Source organism: Ochotona princeps, chromosome X, assembly GCF_030435755.1.
Source record: "Ochotona princeps isolate mOchPri1 chromosome X, mOchPri1.hap1, whole genome shotgun sequence".
NCBI classification, from domain to species: domain Eukaryota; kingdom Metazoa; phylum Chordata; class Mammalia; order Lagomorpha; family Ochotonidae; genus Ochotona; species Ochotona princeps.
In genome coordinates, this window is record NC_080865.1 from 34,005,490 (window position 1) to 34,024,349 (window position 18,860).

The following is an 18,860-nucleotide window of genomic DNA, read 5'->3' on the forward strand; positions in this document are numbered from 1 at the left end:
CATGTTTTAATGACTTAGAATAACTAATAAAATATAAGTGCAGTGTAAGTAGTTGTTACATTGTATTGTTTAGGGAATAACAACAAAACTATCTGTATATGTTCAGCACAGATCTAACTTTAAAAATATAATTGACTCATAGCTGCTTGAATCCAAAGTATGGAATCCACGAACATGGAGGGTCAATTGTACAAAGTAGTCATAGAAAACATGAAAAAAATATATATATATATGAAAAAGAGCAAGAAATCTGCTTTGGATCCATAACAGCAACAGTGTTGACTTGACCTTGAGTGGTCCAGTCCATATGCATCTCTTCTCTGAATTCTGAAGCCAAAGGCTCAAATTCAAGATGGGTGTTATGGTGCAGGCAGCATGAGGCCCAGCTAAATTAAATTCTAATACAGAGTGAGCAGTGGCCTAGGCACCTCTGGGGAGAATGAGATAAGGACCTTTGTTCCAATTGAACTGGTCTGGCTCCAAGTGAAATGATGAAAGAAGCGTTGCGTCTAAGTGGTACACTAGAGAAAAATTAATTCTCCGAGTCACTGGTGTTTTAGGGATTAGTGATTGTGATGTACCATGAGATGTTTTAGCCAATTTTTCATCAACTTTAAGCTTTCTTAGAGCGTTACGCATGTTGAGAGGAGGAGAATTTTTTTTAATTATTTCATTGGTTGGGGGAGGTACGTGTAATTGATTTAAACACCTTTTCTTCCTGTTGAGCTGGGTTTGAGGTGCTTATTTTGTGTTGGTGGAAAGATCCATGCATCCAACTCCAACTACTCCAGGTCCAGAATACAGATCACTGCCACACAGGAGAGAGACCCCAACCCTTTTTGGAGCTAGCAGGACCCTGGTCTTCCAGTCTTCTCTCTATTCTATGTTTGCTGGGAGGCTCTAAGCAAGCTCCTGACCCTCTCGGGGCCTTCTCCAGTTAAAACACAAAGGGTTGAACAAACTCGACACTCTTCAGGCTGGGGGACAGCACACACACTTTCCTTTCTAGGGCCACAATTCCAGCGGAACCACCCTCTGAGAGGTTCTCTGTGGTCAATTACAAGTCCCACCTCCAGAGCTGCATGTCCTCCCACTTGGGAAACATTTTTGGAGCTGAACACAGGCTATGAAAATGACTTTCAATTGTGAATTATAGCTGTCTTTGTAAGTGCAGGAAAAATTGTGTTTAGATTACCACTGAAACAACATGAAAAGTTAAGTTCTCAAAGAACTTGTGGCCCCTGAGAATACATCAACAGACGCACCCCCACCCCTACTGCACAAACCCCAGGTTGAGAATCATTGTACCAGATGTTTGCCAACATGCTTTGGACCACAGCCTACTTTCATGGGCCATTGATTGTGTGTATACCTTACATCCAGAGGGATTCAGATATCCCCCCCTTTCCTTGTCCCATCCTGTCACCCTCCAGCAATCCCTTCAGTTCCCTGCCAGGAACCCTAGGCAGGACTTGGCATGAGGCCCTGTCTTTCACTTCCACATGGGCTGGGGAACCTGTCCATTTCTCAGGTCTGGGAATTTCTCAGAAAATGACCATTGGCTCTCTAGAGCCCCGCCTCCTCCCTTGGGCATCTACTCTACTGCCTTGCCAGGTAAACTCACCTGGGGAAGAGAGAACTTGTTCTACAGGTGCCGTTGACAGCAGGGAGAGGCTATGGAGGGAGGGTGGGGGCAGGAGGCAGCCAAGGATGGGCGTCTCTGGAGAGACTGTTGTGTTGGGGTGGGAGAAAGGTGGCTCAGGTTTGCACAGGGATGGGGCAGAGATGGGGGAGTGGTAGAGAGGCTCTGCGTGCTGGCAAAAGACTGCCAGCCACCCTTGGCAGCTCTCAGGGTCTGACTGCTGCGTGACCTCACCTCTCAGGACAGTAGAGTGTAGTCACCGAGAAGTGGGCAGGGAGAAGCTTGCAAGAGGTGAAGGATGAGAAGGCCCTTTGGTGAATGAACACACAGATGAAAAATCTTTCTTTCTCCTTCTCTCTGTAAATCTGCCTTTCCAATAAAAACAAAAGTTAAAAGAAAGAAGGAAAGAAAGAAAGAAAGAAAGAAAGAAAGAAAGAAAGAAAGCAAGCTAAGCCCTGGAGCCAGCACTGTGGCCCAGCAGGTTAAGCTGGCACCAGCGATGTTGGCATCCCATAGGAACACAGATTTGAGTCCTGAATGTATCACTTTTGATCCAGTTTCCCTGCTAATGCACCTGGGAAGGCAGCATAGGATGGCCCAGGTGCTTGGGCCGCCGTACCCATGTGGGAAACCATGATGAAATTCCCAGATCCTGGCTACGACCCAGCGATTGTGGTCATCTGGAGAACGAACCAGCAGATAGAAGCATTCTCTCTCTCTCTCTCTCTCTCTCTCTCTCTCTCTCTCTCTCTCTCTCTCCTTTCAAGTAAACAATGAAAGCTAAGCCCTGTCCCTCAAGTAGCTCCTGTGCAAAGCAAGCGAGAGCAGTTGGGAGTTAGCCAGGACCCCCTACCACACATACACACACACACACACCTTCAGCCTGCCTTATTCACATAAGCACTCACACCTGTATAACTTAGTGGCTACATACAAAGACTCATGAGCAAGACTGCCAAGCTTCCCCTGTTTCCCAACATGGGGCCTTGGATGAATCCTGTAACCTCTCTGTGCTATAGTATCACTGTTGACGTAGACAGAGCTATTGTGGGCTGCACTTCCCCAGGTCTTGGAGAGTCTCAGTGAGACACCCAAAGGGAAAGCCTGTGGAGGAACACTGAGCAGGAGCCATTCTTGCAAGCTTACATGGCGGGCTCCAGACTCCCAAAGGAAGCTTCAGGAGGAAGAAGGGCTGCACCAGGGCATTGCGATGAATAAGCTTGCTTGACTCCAAACAGCTCTCCTGGCTCAACCAGCACCTACTTGGGAGGGTGATGATGCAGATCCCCCTACCAGATGTGTTTCCAACTCATTTGATGCATACCTTTGGGCCCAGTCTTTCTCTTTTTTGGGCCTCAGCAGCTGCATACCTGCTGGAGGGAATGAGCCGATGTGTTCAACAGAGTTTCCTGCCAGTTCTGCACCACTATGGTGAGTTCATGCCTGGTGGCACATGGCAGCAGCAACAACCACAAAGCCACAGGCCCAGCCTGGGGCCCAGTTTCATCCTTGCTGGAGCCGAGAAACCACAGCTCACCTTCCACAGAATCAGACACTCCCTACAACTCTTGCTACTTCTCTTCTGGCTCCTCAACCGTGAGCAGTCACAGGGCTGTCGCAGGGCCAGGGCACATGCACTACTACTCCCCCTGCCACTTCCAGGAACCACTTTGGATCAGGCTGTCTTTGGGGGCCTCACAACCCCAAATAGTGAGAGAGCATAGGAGAAGATGGGGGCTCCGAGAGGAAGTTTGACCACAGCACCTGGACTCAAACCCAGCACTGTAAGATCCTGAGTCTGCACCCTGGGCTAGGAAAATGTCCAGGAGTCACACTTGAGGAGAGCCCCGACCTTGTCTCTGCTTTCTATCTTCAAGTCCATCCTCAATAGCCCTTTCTTAATAAGGCCTCAACTCAGCTTTCCTTTCCCACCACCATCCCAATTTTCCTTGATATGCTCCATCCTGTCTTTTTCTGTCATTGGCATTGCATTGCAACTTGATTCACAGGTTATTTATGATATTGACTGTTTTTTTGTCATGCATTTCCTTACACTGGAATGTCAGCTCTCTGTGGGTAGAGAACTTTGCCATGATATTGATTGTGCTATCTGCAGGGCCCGGCACAGGGCCTAACAGCTGCTTGCTCTGGTGTGGTCCTTGTATAGAAAGAAAGAAAGAAAGAAAGAAAGAAAGAAAGAAAGAAAGAAAGAAAGAAAGAAAGAAAGAAAGAAAGAAAGAAAGAAAGAAAGAAAGAAAGAAAGAAAGAAAGAAAGAAAGAAAGAGAAAGAAAGAAAAAGAAAGAAAAGTAGAAAGAAGGAAAGAAAAGTAGAAAGAAAGAAAGAAAGTAGAAAGAAAGAAAAGAAGAAAGAAAAAGAAAGAAAAGAAGAAAGAAAGAAAGAAAGAAAGAAAGAAAGAAAGAAAGAAAGAAAGAAAGAATGAATTGAAATCCTAACTCCTAAGGTGGTGATATTAGGTGGCCAAAGAAGAAGCCTGAGACCTCTCACCCCTGCACCACCACAGCAGAACACAATGAGAAGCTGCCTGTGAACCAGGAAGGCAGCCCTCGGCTGACACTGAGCCTGCTGTGTTGCCTTGATGTTGAACTTCGCGGCCTCCAGGACTATGAGAAATAAACTCCTGTTGTTTAGAAGCCATCTGGTTTATGATCTTATATTGCAGCAGCCTGGACAGCCCCAAGACAACACACAATAGGTCCTTAAAGGAGTAACCCATATAGTAGTGGTGCAGATAGGGTGGTGACCTGATGGCAGATGCCTTTTAGCTGGCTGGTCTTCTCTCCGCCTTCCACACTGCTTCAGGGATATGGGTGACTTTGCAAAGTGTGAAGCTGACCAAGTTCCGTTCCCAGCCTCAAATCCTTCCAAGGCTTCTCTTTAGCCATGTGATGATAAGCTCCCAATCCCTCAATTTTTAATTTTTTGGAAGATCTATTTATTTCACTTGAAAGTCCAAGTTGCAGAGAGAGCGAGGCAAAGAAAACGAGATATTCCATTTGCTGGTTTACTTCTCAAATAGCTGCAACAGCCAGAGCTGAGGTAATCACCTTGCATGAGCCAGGATCCCATATGGGCTCCAGTTTGTATCCTGGCTACTCCCCTTCCCATCCAGCTCCCTCCCTGTGGCTTGGGAAAGCAGCAGAGGATGTCCCAAAGCTTTGGGACTCTGAATCTGCATGCCGATCCAGAAGAAGCTCCTGGGATCGACTCAGCTCCAGCTGTTGTGGCCACTTGGGAAGTGAACCAGCAGACAGAATACCTTTCTCTCTGCCCCTCCTTCTCTCCATATAAATCTGCCTTCCCAATAAAAATAAATGAATGGTAAGGGGGGAAAAAAGTAGAACAGCCAGGACGTGAACCGGCGCCCATATAGAATGCCAGCACCGACAGGTGGAGGATCAGTATCTACACTACCATGTCAGCCCCTAGACTTTTGATTGCCTTCCCAGCCTCACCTCCTAGGCCAGCAACAAGTCCTTTGTCTTTCAACCACAGAGGTTGCTTGAAGCTTCTCCAATGTTCCTGACTTTGTGCCTTTGCCCTGGCCAGGATTGGGGTGAGGTGTTGGGGGTGGTTTTTGTCTGCAGATCAGCAGACTGTTAATCATCATCTTCCCTTTTTGGAAGCTGCTACCAACAAGATGATGACTGGAAGCCCTTTCTGACTCTCTGACTTGCTCCCCGCCCCCTGACGGCCCTCTGCACTTCCCTCACTTCTAACACATGTGCATCATAACCTGGAGTCTTCAGGTGTCTCACTCTGTGAGTCAGGAGCCCCTTGAGGGCAGGCACCTACCTACCATGCCTGAGTCACGCCTGCGTCTCCAGGACCCAGCCACCTGGCAGATGCCTAGTGGACACACACGCACAGGAATGGGGGTCTACAGAGGCACCCCTGAGCAGCCATGGGGATCTCTGCTTTCTAAAGCCCCTATGAGAGAAGGAACATTGCCTTGTGGTAGGGACTGTGTGTGTGCTACGGCATCAAGTTTTTCTGCCTTTGGCTACAATTATGTCACCTTAATGAAACAAGCCTGGCTATCGTATGGGAAATCCAGTTGTATCTCTCATCTCAATGCCTATCAAGCTGGCCTCAATCTGTTTTTCTCATCTGTCATCCATGCACATGCACCCCTCTAGGTGCCTGCCTGTATACCCAGCTCCCATCGGAGGTCACAGGCAGCACAGGCGAAGGAGGCTATGGCTCAGGACTCCATGGGCAGATTCATTCTCACACAAGTTCCTCAGTCGTGGCAAGCCCAGGGGACAGTAAACATTCACTAAATGATGGTGGCTCTTCTCACAGTCATTTATATCGCATGTTATTCATCAAAGGATTTGGAACAACTGAACAAATACCATAAAATATGTACGATGATAAACTACATACTTGAGAGAGATCAAGATAAAGGAAAAGAAGGTTAGGAAAAAGAATAAATCTGGAGGTAAGATTGATATGCACCAACCGCCTTCTCTAAAGTTCTGTCCAGTCTCAAGAGCCAGCATTTGGCTCTCAGCTCCCCTGGTAGCCACATATAAGAAGAAGCATCATCAATTACTAGCTCCACAACATCAGAAACATAAAAATAAACCCAGCCTTCCAAGAAAGTGTGGCTTTCATGTGGCAGAAAAGGAGTACCATCTTTCCCTTCGCCCTCCCCCAAGATGACCTAGGGAGAAGTGACTACACAGGATCCTCACCAGCACACCCGTAGGGAGTGTGGGGTGAGGCTCACCAGCTGGATTTTCTCTAGCAACTCTACAAGACTAGCAATAATTAATCATCACCATTTACCATGTGCCAACCATTTGAGCCCCTCAAAGATGAGAACAACTGGTATTAGCCCACTTTACAGATGAGGAAACTGAGAGTCAGAAAAAATCGCATGCCCCAGGACACACAGACAGGAAGTGCCAGGGCTGGAGGCAGCATCAAGCCTGTCTATTACCACAGCCCAAATTCCTAACTGCTATGTTCTCCAGCCTCCTGAAAGGCAGTGGTGGCAGCAGTCCCAACACCCAGGCACCAAAGGAGCTGCCTTCTGCCAAGGCTAACTTGCAGGATTAGCCTGGCCAGCCTACCTATCAGCTAGTCCCTGCTCTGTCCCGCCCCATGCCGCCCAACCATGAGTGCTGTTTCTCCCAACGGAGTTATCAGCAAGGCTGGAGTTTCAAGGCTAAATTCTCTGGAGTCAGAAGGTCCTGGTTTGCCTCAGTGGTGGGTCATTGTTGCAGGCCAAAGCCCCAGACTCACAGAGAGTCCTGTGGAAGTGGATAATTAGCTGGACCCAGAAGGGATGGTCTCAGAGGACTCTGTGAGGTGGCCGGATCTGCAGGCAGTCTCATTCCCTGCAAATAGTTCTGCCGCCCTTGCAATGCACAAAGATCTTTGCCATGGAGCCAGGCCTATAGCCATTTCTGTCTGGAACACTTTCAAAGCAGGCGTTACCAATTGCCACTGTGGCCATTTAAAAACTCTCAATAAAACACCCCTAGAACATCTAATTTAGGCAATATAGCTTCCTGGTGAACCCTCCAAGATGAATTAGTTGCAAATTGCACCCGCAGGTAACTGAATGATTTGACCCGCTGTATTAAATTGTTGGAGAGAAACCCATTGAATGCTGGGGGCTGCCTGCCAACGCTGACAATCTGGGTTTTTGGGTAGCTGATCTTAAATCCCGCTTTCTGACAATGATTGGGCAGTAGGACCAATTGTCTGCAGCAGTCTGTCCTACAGCATGACAATGAAACCATATCAGCAGCCAAGAGAAAAATACTGATCTTTCTATTCCCACTCGAAGGTGGCCTAGTCCAGGTGTACAGTTTGCCCAGAAGTCACAGGCAGTGATTAAAATTCAAGTTCAAGAGAAACAAGGTCTAAGGAGGAGGCAAAATCCATAGACCTCTCAAATGTAGAAATTGATTGTCTAGAAGAGGACCCCTTCCTGCTCACCTTGCTTTTGGGGCTTCACTTTTTTTTTAAGAAGCAGTGTGGTAGATGAGTCCTTATAGAGCTTTTCTGGCAGGGCAGGCAGAGGAGAGCAGTGGGGAGAAACAACTTAGGAGGACAATGCCAGGCCTTCAAATGGTTAAGGACCCGTGCATAGCAAGGTGCTCACACAGAAAGTGATCCTCCTCACGTTGCCTTGCCAAGTTCCCATCCCTGTACTCACAGAGCACCTCTCTGGCGCCTGCATTCAGCTTTGGAGATGGATTCCAAATAAACTCCAGGAGAGGCAAGATCTATCTGTGTGTGAATTGGTTTTCTTTGGGGGAGGAGGTTATTGTTTCAAGAGGAGGGAACTGCCTAAGTAACAGCTGGGAAACAGACAAGTTTGGGTGTTCTAGAAACATTCCACTTCCAAGAACGATCAATAGGAGAGCCTTGAATGGCACCTTTAAGGAATGTTGACCTGATCCTATGGGTCTGAGACTGTTTCTAGGGGTGTGCAAAGTCACAGGAGTGGGGGAGGGACTAATTGGCCAAGTCTGGAGTCAGAGGACGTGGGTTCAAGTGCCAATGGCATCACATCACCGTGCCTCAGTGTAGCCAACAGTGGAATGGGAATAGAAGCACTAGAAACTTCTGACATGTAGAATTGTTGCAGAGCTTAGGACAAGTGCTGGCACGCAGGAACCACTCACTTGGAGTGAGTCTGTTCCACTAACCACCAGGGGACACGGTGACATCAGGCACTTACTCTCCTTTAGGCATACATCTAAAGCACAAGCACGGTGAGGGTGTGTTCTCAGTGAACCCTCTCCTCCCTGAGCTGAGTATGACGTTCAGCTTCATTTACAGGTGAGGTGGCTGAGACCCAAAGAGGGTGAGTCGCTGACCAGGACCTGGAGTTGCAGAGAGTCGATCTAGCGCCTACATTCAGCAAATGGAAGCTAGGATGGGACTGTGGCATGTGGGAGAGGTGGAGGCAGGGGTTGGAAGGCCTGGACAACAAAAGCAATGGTAAAGAGGAAGCTAGGTGGGCAGGGGGGTGGGGTGAGGATTCAAGGAGGGGAAGCGGCCTGGGCCTCTGTGCTCCCAGGTGGGGCCTGGCTAGGGGTCTCCATTAATCTGATAACTGTGTGGTTCCCCAGAAGCTACATGGTTCCCCTACGTGATGCAGAGGCTCTTAGGCCTTCTCAAGGAGCCAGATGTGAGCAAATCCAGGTTTGAACTCTTGGCGAGGACAATCCCAAGCAGCAGCAGCCACCACCCCTGTCCTTGCTGGTCCCACCAAAACCCAAGGCAGCAAGCACTTGGGAAAGCTGGAGCAAACACATGCAGCTGGGTCCTGTCATTGTTGTCGTCAGGGATGTCATGAATTAGGCTGGAGACAAGAGTGACTGGCTGTTGGTTGCAGGTGTGATGGCAAACCTCCCTCCAAGCTGTCTGCATGATGACAAATGGAAGGAACTGTTGTCTTCATATCAGAATATCTGGGGCTGAGTCCCATCTTTGCCAGCATTGCACTGACATGGGGAAAGTCTTTTTGCCTGTCTGGGTTTTGGGATCCTCTGAAAGGACTTCCACTCATGCTTGCCTAAAAACTCCTCTGTAAACCAACCCAGGCCTGCAAGTCTAGATCTGCATCCTATCAGTGGGTCTTTATACAAGCATCTGGGAACTGAGGCCATCCTGGGCAGATCCTTGTAGGGTGGCAGGGGAAAAGAGAAGCCCCAGAAGCAGAAAGTCCCGAGTGTGAAACTCCAGGTGAGCCACTGAAAGCCCGTGCGAAGCTGGGCCAGTCCCATGCACAGTGCCCCATCAATACACAGGGCAAACACTGTGCTGCTCTCTCGTAGGAGGATTGCAGAAAGTGCCACACAGCTGGCTCCAGTGGCACTCAAGACCTGCCGTCACTGCTCAGCTTCCAAGACCCTCAATTGTGTCCCATCCTAGATGCTCCCACATCTAGGAACCCAAGTGATCAAGAAGGGGTCACTAAACATGAGCGATCAGACGAAAGCTGGAGAAGTGGCTTCCATGCCAACCGCGGGCAGGGTGTGAGGCAGGGAGCTTAGACAGGGGATGGGGTGGGGAGCCAGAAGGAGGGCTAGGGAGGGGGCACTGGGAGAAAAGTGGACCTCAGGATGGAAAGGAAGGGAAAGGAGGGGCAGGAGAAAGGAAGTTTATTATTCTTCCTACAGACCAATCACGGGGCTCCTGAAGTGTCGAATTCCAGCTCCTGCAGCCAGATGTGACCTGTTCCTGTTATCATGGAATATTAATCAGAGGGGCCCTTGGGTAATTGGGGAGTTTTGATTAGAGAAATAGCCCTTACAATAATAAGCAGGCAGGGGCCTAGGGAAACCCACCCCCACCCTGGCCGCCCACCTCCTCGGTTTCACACTCCTGCAGCTTAGACTCCCGGACTGAGGAGCTTGGAGAGCATGGTGAGGGGGCATGATTCCATTGGACCCGGTGGGGACCCAGGGCTGGCCTTGGGGACAGCAGGGATAGGTAGATGGCTAAGATGTGGGGCAGAAGAGCAGGGATTCTGAGGGTCTGAACTGGCCTGGCTTCACTCACTTCCCCATCAATCATCACATTAGCTGTTCCCAGGCTTCCACCCTCTCCAGGCCTCCCTCCCAGGCAACCCTTTGCTGGCCCTGCTGCCTCAGGCTCTGGCCCTGCTGGGACCCTAGCCCTGTTGCAGGCTGCACATGGCCCCTGGGTTCTGTATATTTAGACGGTTAATGAATCTTCCTGTTTGACTGGAGCCCATGAAGGAGGGAATGAAGGCAAGAATTGGGGGCCGGGGGTGGGCGTGAGTAGCGGTGGTCAGCACAACTTCCTCAGCCCCAGGGACTTTCTGATCTTGGAGAGCTAACACCCAAAGCCAGAAAAGAGCCCCAGGGGTTCCACAGTTCAAGGACCCATAACCCAAGTTCTAGTCCTGATTCCTGACTTGTCTTTTCTTGGACCTCAGTTCCCTCTTTTCTGTAATGAGGGCACTGGACTGAATTCATTCTTTCCCCGAACTCACTCGGTACGCCAAGCTCTGTACAGGGCACTGGAGAGAGAGAGAGAAAGAGAGAGACTGTGTCCCTCATCTTGGAGAGGATATGGCCTAATATCAGAAACAGACATAGAGCTGCCTCACATTGAAATAGCAACAGTAATCATCATAGGGGCAGACGCCAGGGCTCAACTAACTAATCCTCCACTTGCGGTGCTGACATTCCACACGAGCACTAGTTTGGGTCCTGGTTGTTCCACCGTCAGTCCAACTCCCTGCCTGTGGCCTGGGAAAGCAGTAGAAGATGGCTCAAGTCCTTGGGCCACTGTACCCATGTGGGAGACCTGGAAGAAGCACCTAGTTCCTGGCTTTGGATTGGCTCAGCTCCTGCCACTATAGCCATTTCCTGGATAGTGAACCAGCAGAAGATTCATCTTGCAATGCCAACATCCCATATGGGTGCTGGTTGTAGTCCCAGCTGCTCCAGTTCCTAGCCAGCTCCCTGCTTATGGATTTGGAACAGTACAGGATGGTTCAAGTCCTTGGGCTCCTGCACCCACATGAGAGACCCAGAGGAAGCTCTGGCTCCTGCTTCTGATCAGCTTAACTTTGACCATTGGGGCCATGTGCCGAATGAACCAGTTGGGTCGGTCTCTCTCTCTCTCTCTCCTCTCTCTCTCTCAATTTCTCCTTCTATCTGTAACTGACTTTCCAATAGAAATAAAGTCCTAAAAAATAGTAATCATAATAAAATTGATTGCATCATTGTGACATACCTGGCAATCTACTAACATTTCCCATATATTACCCACCAGCATCTTCGCAACAACCCAATCCACAGGTGCTACCAGCATCCCCATGGTGGATGAGGAGGTTGCACTGCTAAGGAAGCCTGAGTTACAGTGCAATGCTCTGGAGTCAATGTGGTCTACATCAACAAACTCTTATTGTCACCGATTTGTTTGCATATGGGAGAACTGCAAAATGCTTGTGGGAAAATCCAAGTAAAGATAAGTTTATGTCCTGCAAAAAACGAAATCATACATCGTTTTTTTAGACTATGTCTGATTTTTCCATGTACTTTTTAAAGACTTCGTGTGTGTGTGTATGTGTGTATTTCAAACTTCATATGCCAAAATAAATTTATCCTTTAATTCTGTTCTCCATGGACTTCTTTGAAGTACCAATTTGTGTGTGTGCTGTGAAAACTGCTCAGTTCTTATTTTTTGATATCAGAAAACCAACTGTGAATGTATAAGCTTTGTGATGAAAATTCCTTACACAGGGCGTTTGTCGGCATTCAAATTACTAGGGCAGAGGAAGTGTGCTTTTGAGGTTTTCATTGTGCATTCCTATCTGAGTGGCTTCCAGAAAGACTGTAGCACTTTAGACTTCCCCCCATCATAATAGCGTGTAGGAAGGAGCCAGTTAATGTAGCAGCCTGCATTGCAATAGGACCTGGAGCTCAGGCTACCCTACTGAAGCCTGGAACAAACTAGGCCCTGCATCTCCCGCTGTGGTCTAAGGGCTTTTCCTGAACACAGCAAAAGATCATTCTTGCTTTTGTTGATTGTTGTTTTGTTGTTGTTGTTCAGGTTTTTTGTTTGTTTTATGTTTTTTTTTTTAAGATTTATTTATTGGGCCCAGCACGATAGTTCAGTGGCTAAATTCTCACCTTGCATCCCTTGGGATTCGATATGAGTGCTGGTTCGTATCCCAGATGTTCCACCTCCCATCCAGTTCCCTGCTTGTGGCCTGGGAACGCAGTTGAGGACAGCCCAAGGCCTTGGGACTTGGTATCCATGTGGGAGACCTGAAAGAGGCTCCTGGCTTCTGGCTTTGGAGGTGTGACCAAGATGGTTGGGGCTAGGCAGGGATTAACCCATGTAACTCAAACTCCATCCAAGTCTTCCATGTACACGTAGGCACCTAAATATTGGTGCCACTGTTTGCTGTCTTCCCAGGCACATTACCAGGGAACAGGATCAAAAGCGAAACAGCCAGGACTCAAATCAACACTCCTATTTGGGAATCCAGTGTAGCAGGTGGCAGCTTTGCACACTATGACACAATGTTTATGCCCCGCAGAACCTTTTTTTTTTTTCTTTTTTAACTTTTCAGAAGCATTCCAAGACCCTGTTTGTCCCTGCTTTGGAATTGGATCTCTGGCTGCTGCAGAAGTCTGACTATGGAGGAACACAGATTCTGGGTGGGAGAATCATTATTTATGGGCTCTTTCCTGAGACACAAGTTCGCAGCCCACAAAGAGAGAACATTCTTATGGGAAATGCTGGCTACATGGGAGTACACTTGCTGCTCTTTACAAAGTGGTTCCGCTGACATCCTCCCATTTACACGCCACCAGTGGAGACTAACGTAGGGCTCCGAGAAAAGACATCTTCATGTACTTGTGGCATAGTCGGGCCCCAGACACCAGCCTCCAGACCCTGACTCTCAATTCCTTGGAGGGCGCACAGCTGCCAGGGAGTTTCCACATTTGCGCCAGCTGAGATCCAAGGCTGGGGCCCGGGGGGTATTTTGTAACATTCAAGCTGAAGCTGAGGCCGAGGCCAAGGCCAAGTTCGGGGAATGTGGTTGTGGAACCTCCCCCCTTCGAGTGGCCAAGGAGAGACTGTAGTCAGGAGAGGCCTTGGGCTGCCTGAAGCTGACTGACAGGAGCTGAAGGCTGCCCGGGATCTCCAAGGGCAATGAATGACATTTACTGAGCAAATTAGCAGGGTGGGCTCCGGTTCTAAAAGCTTGATGTGTGTTCATTCACTTAGTCCTCCGTGGAGTCTCGTGAGATGGTTGCTACTCTCTACTACCATCTTTGGTACGGAAACCCAGCAGCACAAAGCAGCTAAGGGACCTGCTTGAGGTTTCCTAAGGAAGCCAAGATGTGAACTCTGGCAGGCTGACCCCAGATTCTGGGTCTTAGCTACCATGCCAAGGCATCTTGCAAGCTTTACATCCAGCATCAGGTGTGGGTCCTAGAGCCTTCCTGTGTTGCCTCCGCAAGTGGACACTACAGCTTGGCCTCACTGGTATGATCAAGTATTACCAGCATTTTTACTCTGCATTCTGCCTTGTTGGGTTCAAATCCCTGCTGTACTGCTTCCTCACCATGTGTCTTCCCTCTCTGAGCCTGCCCTTCCTCACATGTTACAAGTGAAGAGAATCAAAGTCCTCACCCAGACAGGGAGCTGGCAAGACACGTCCCTGGGACAGCAGGTGTCAATGATGTAATGCCCACAAAGTGTTGATCAGGGTGGCAGACCCATAATGAGTCCTCAGTAAATGTCAGCATTTATTGTAGGATAATATAACAAGACGGCTCTCGTGACTGGCTGAAGAGCCAAGGCGTGCGGCAGAGGGCATGGCTAGAGCCCTGGCAGGACTGTCCCAACCCGGCCAAGCCCAATACATTTGAGTTAACATTTCAAAGGTTTATTGACATTTCTTTGGTGCTAAGCTCCATGCTGCACATTCCTATAGGAAAGACACTGAGACCCAGTCCCTGCCCACTAGAAGCTTGTAGTTGGGACAGTACAGGTTTAAAAAAAAAAAAAATAGGTTAGAAGAACCAGCGCCTTAAAAGCAGGGCTAAGGAGCAATGGGCAAATTTCAAAAGCAAAGGTGACGTGATCAAGACCGAATTTTGGAAGGATGACCCTGCACACCAAGCTCCATGAGTGGGAGCCCTGATGGGAGCAGGGACACAGATTAGGACGACATTGTCATCCTCCAGGCAAGAGGTGACCGTGGCTTGCACCAGGGTGGTTGGTGTCCAAGGGAGTAATCAGAAATGGGCCAAACCAAGTGCTTTCTTCTTTCTCAAGGTAGAACTGCAGGCAGACTTGAGGTTAAAAGCTGGTCGTTTCTGGCCTGTGCCCATCTGAAGCGAGTCCTTGGCTGAGCTGGGAAGCAGAGACCTGTGCCCTGTGATTTTGTGTCTTTCCCCCCACCTTGCTGTTTATTTTCATTTCCTTTAATTTTCTCATGAAGTTCTTGTCAGAACCAGCCCCCAACCCTTTTCTTTTGGCTCCAGGGATGGTAGGCTTTCCATACTCTACTGGGACTAGGCTTCCAGGGCTACCTGAGGGCTATGGCTCTACTGTTGGCCACCACAGCCAAGTAACGCCTGTGCAACCTGCAGAGGCCAGGGCCCAGGAGGTGGTTTTGGCAGGGTTTGGCGGGCCTGCTGGGGGTGGTGGCAGAGTAGCTGGGACAGGAGCAGGGAAGGACAGGGGAGAGGAAGGGACTGGAGGAGGATGGGGGGGCGGTGACAGGGAAAGGGAAGAAGCAAGCAAAATGATCATGTCTGTCGACTGTTTCAGAGGAGAATGGCTCCCTTGCCTGGACAGTGGCTCTAAGTCATAGACACTTCTGGCCTTTTCTTCTCTGGATTTCACACTCCCAGGCCCCTCAGAGGGGTGCTTGCTATGAGCATCTGTGCCAGAGGGAGGGGACGCTCTGTGGGGGTGTAAAGAGGCAAATGGGCTGGAAGTCAGAAGACCTGGGTGAGGGCCAGTGCCAGTGAACTCTCCGCCCGATGTGGGCAGTTCCAGCTTCCCCTCCCTGCACCTCAGTTTTCCCATCCATCCAACAAGGGGGCTGGACTGGAAGGTCTCTAAACACCCTAACAGCTTGAAAGATTCCATTCTCTTCTCTGAATCTGCCCAGGGGGAGGCCTGGGGGGCTGGGGCACCGGCAGGGGCTGAGAATTCCATAGCAATTTGCATGTGAAAGCATGTTACTGCCATGGCTATTAGGGTGTGCTGGGCGGCTAAAGACAGGGCAAGGACAGCGAAAGTGTCAGGCTGGCCAGAAAGGCCCAGGCAGCCTCAGGGTGGGAGTTGGGGGGAGGGAAGGGGGTGTCCTGAGGTGTGCATGGGAGGTAGACAGTGAGCTCCACATCTGGAAGGTTCCATCCAACCTTGACGAGTCTCCTTCTGGTCTGGGCCACCAATCGGGGGTCTGGTCCTTAGGGATGCCTCCAATCTGTTGTGTCCATGAGTGACTTCAGGAGCCATGTGAGGGGCCATGGAAGAGGTGGGCTCCCCTGGGAGTAGGGGCAGGCAGCTTGTGCATTTTCAAGGTCTGTCCCAAATCAGAACTAAACTTCCCAAGGACCATATTTTCCTCCGGGTTATAATGTGTCTGTTTGGTAAGTCAATTCATGTAAACTTGTACCATTTGTCAATATAAATATTGTACATATATAGGTTTGTTTGGTTCATTTATACACACACCCCCCCCCCACATACATATTCTCTCTCTCCCCCTCAGTCCCCAAAGTTAGTGTGCAAAAAGGGCAGCAGCTCTGGCCTGTAAGGCAACAAACATGGTTCCTAGGCCTGACTCTGCCAAGCCTTCTCTGTGTGCTCTTGGGCCTCAGTTTCCTCATAGGGGTTGCAGAGGTGGGGTCTGGTCTAAGAAAGAGCTCACATTTGAAAGAGGCCTGGCTTGGCTACTTCCTGTCCTCCAACTGCACAGATTCAACCCCAGCTGGAGCTGTCAGTCAACCAGTAACCCCCACCCACCCCTGACCCAGAGCAAGGACCCAGTCCAGTGGGATCCAGGCTGTGTGAAGACTCTGCTACAAGGTTGCTTTCTGGAATCTCCCTGGCTTTCGCCTGATGACCTGGAACTGGAAGAACCACACAGAGCCTACCCCTAAGAATCTGGCCAAGGAAAGAAGGGTGGGTAGAAGAATTCTTGCTGAAGCCAGATCTACCCACTCCCACTCCCACCAGCCTTTAGGGTGGCTGTGAGAGATCAGCCATGAGGCCACAGGGCCAGGCAAGGGCCAAGGATCTGTCATGAGGTGTAGGCAGCTCCCTCCTGTGAGTCTGTCTTGCCCAGGTATCCAGAGCTGGAAGTTGGAGGAGGCAGGTATTAGAAAAGTAGGGTGACTTCTTATGAGGATATTTAGGAATGAGCCAAAGGCCAGCTGTGAGCAGTCCACTCTCAAAGCAGACAGAGTACCCAGGAAGCTCTGCTCTAGAGCCAAACTTATTCACTTAATATTTCAAGGGAAAAACAACACCTTACTTAAAAACAATTAAAGTACTTACTGTGGGCCAGTTAACATTTGTTGAAAAAAACAATGAATGAAACTCATGTTAGAACCCAAGATTCACAATCTGCATGTCCTCCATCCTGCCTCTAACACCCCCAACTCCCAGTTTGCTATGCAAGCAGCGGCAAGAGTCAATCAAGCATGTGAAGACTTTTCTAGAATGTGACGACTCTGGGAGCAGGGACCTTATCCATTCCTGTGCTATCACTGTACTCTGATGCCCAAACTAGCACAGAAGTTGGGAATTATTTCCCAAATGAGTTGATTTCGTGCAATATTACCCTGCCTGCCCCCATCCATAACATAACAGTGTCATAGTAGAGCAGCCACAGGCCCTTCTGGATGAAAAGGTCCCTGGTGGCCAACTCCTCCCACCTCCCTATACCCCTTCACAAGTTCCCTGTGCTCCCAACCCCCAGCTTTGTTTCTTGCCTTTCTCTTCACCAGCTGCATAATTGATAATTAACCATTGGAAACAGAACTTAGAATTACTATTTCCCACATGCCTTTAAATTGCTTTCATTTTGGGCTCTGGGGCCCCTGTCCTGGGTGGGGGTTGGTGTTCTCAGCCGACTCCCAAAGCGTGTATGTGGGGAAAAGGGAGGGAGGTCAATGGGAGGGGGTGGGGCGAACAGCCACCTACCAAGCACCAGCTGGGGCCTCAGCCCCCCCAGATCCGACAGCCAGCTGTACAGGAGGCCGCAGCAGATGGGCGAGGAGGGTCCCTAGGCAGTCTGGGGCTGACTCAGCTGGGATGACAGTGAGGCTGTGACGTGCCCAGGCAGGACAGGAGGCCAGGCAGGCAGGCGGGCCGGATTTCCAAGAATGATTGATGCCAGGTGGCCAGAGGGCCACTTGCTCAGCAGGGCCCAGCCTAGGATGGCCCCCATTGGGCCTGGGTCTCCCCTTGGGTTCTGTGGCTCACTTTCTGGCCTGTGCCCTGAGCGTGCTAGGTCATTCACATCCCTGTTGGTTCTTTGAGCTGCGGGGGAGAGGGGGCGGGCCCTCACGGGAATAAAACATGGAGCAGTGCAAATAAATCACGAGAGCCTTGGCCTTCTAGCTCTGTTAAGGCCTAACTTTTTAGAGAAACTGAGACCTGGTGAGTACCTGCCTAGTTTGTCTTTATTTGGGGGAACTGGGCTCAGCCTGCAGAGGAAATCAGGCAGCCCCACCTTCACCTGGGAAGCAGCCTCTCACTGACTCACCAGGAGCTTGGGCCCAGCTGCGACAGGAAGGAGAGGCAAGGGTGGGGCAGGTCTGAGGCCCTACCACTGAGGCGCACGGCTGCCTCTGGCCAGCTAGATCCCTCCCTGACCCAAACCGAAGGGAAGGGACGGGAGCAGTTGGGAAGGAGGACTCCTGTCCTTCAACATCCCCCAGGGAAGAAGCAGGCTTGCTTAGTCTCATCTGAGAGGCGACAGTGGGGAGGGAGGACAGGTACGATGGGGTGGGAAGAGGGGAGGCACACCCTTCCCTTGCTCTCAAGGAACTTCCCCTGACTGGCTGCTGGGCTAAGAAAGGCCTAGGTGTACACCCTGGGGCTCCCAATGGCCTGATGCGTATTCTTGGGCAAGTCATTTTGGAGGTGAATCATTGCCCACCTGGCCACCCTCAGTCGAGCAGATTCAGTGAGTTTAATCTGTAAAGGTGTCTTGAGGGAATAAAATGTAGCAGGTGCTGGTTAGGTGAAGGACGCTGGGCCAGGAAGAGCTACTAAACTTTGATGTGCGGATGAGCAGGGTGTGGACGACAAGCTCCAAGCAGCAGCCGCCATGGCACTCATGCCAGGGCAAGCTACGATAGGAGGCAGGAACGTGGGCTGCCTGACAAGCTGCCCCATCATTTTCCTGGCTTTGGCCCTCTGATTTTACTTTACACTCACAGCTCATTCCCATCACTCCCCCTTCCCCCTCCAGGAACTCCAGCCCCCCATCTGCAGGTATCCTGGGCTTGGTGTGGGGCAGGGGGTCCCTTTCTCCATCCCATCCCCAGAAAGACCCCTCCCCATCAGAGAACTGCTGGAACGGCTCAGGCCATACCCTAGGGAAACACACCAATGTGGCCTGAGCCAGCCCTGATTGGAGACCCCCTAGTCTGGATGGGGTGTAGGGGGGCACTCTGGGCAGGCATTCAAGCAGCGGAGGCCCCATCT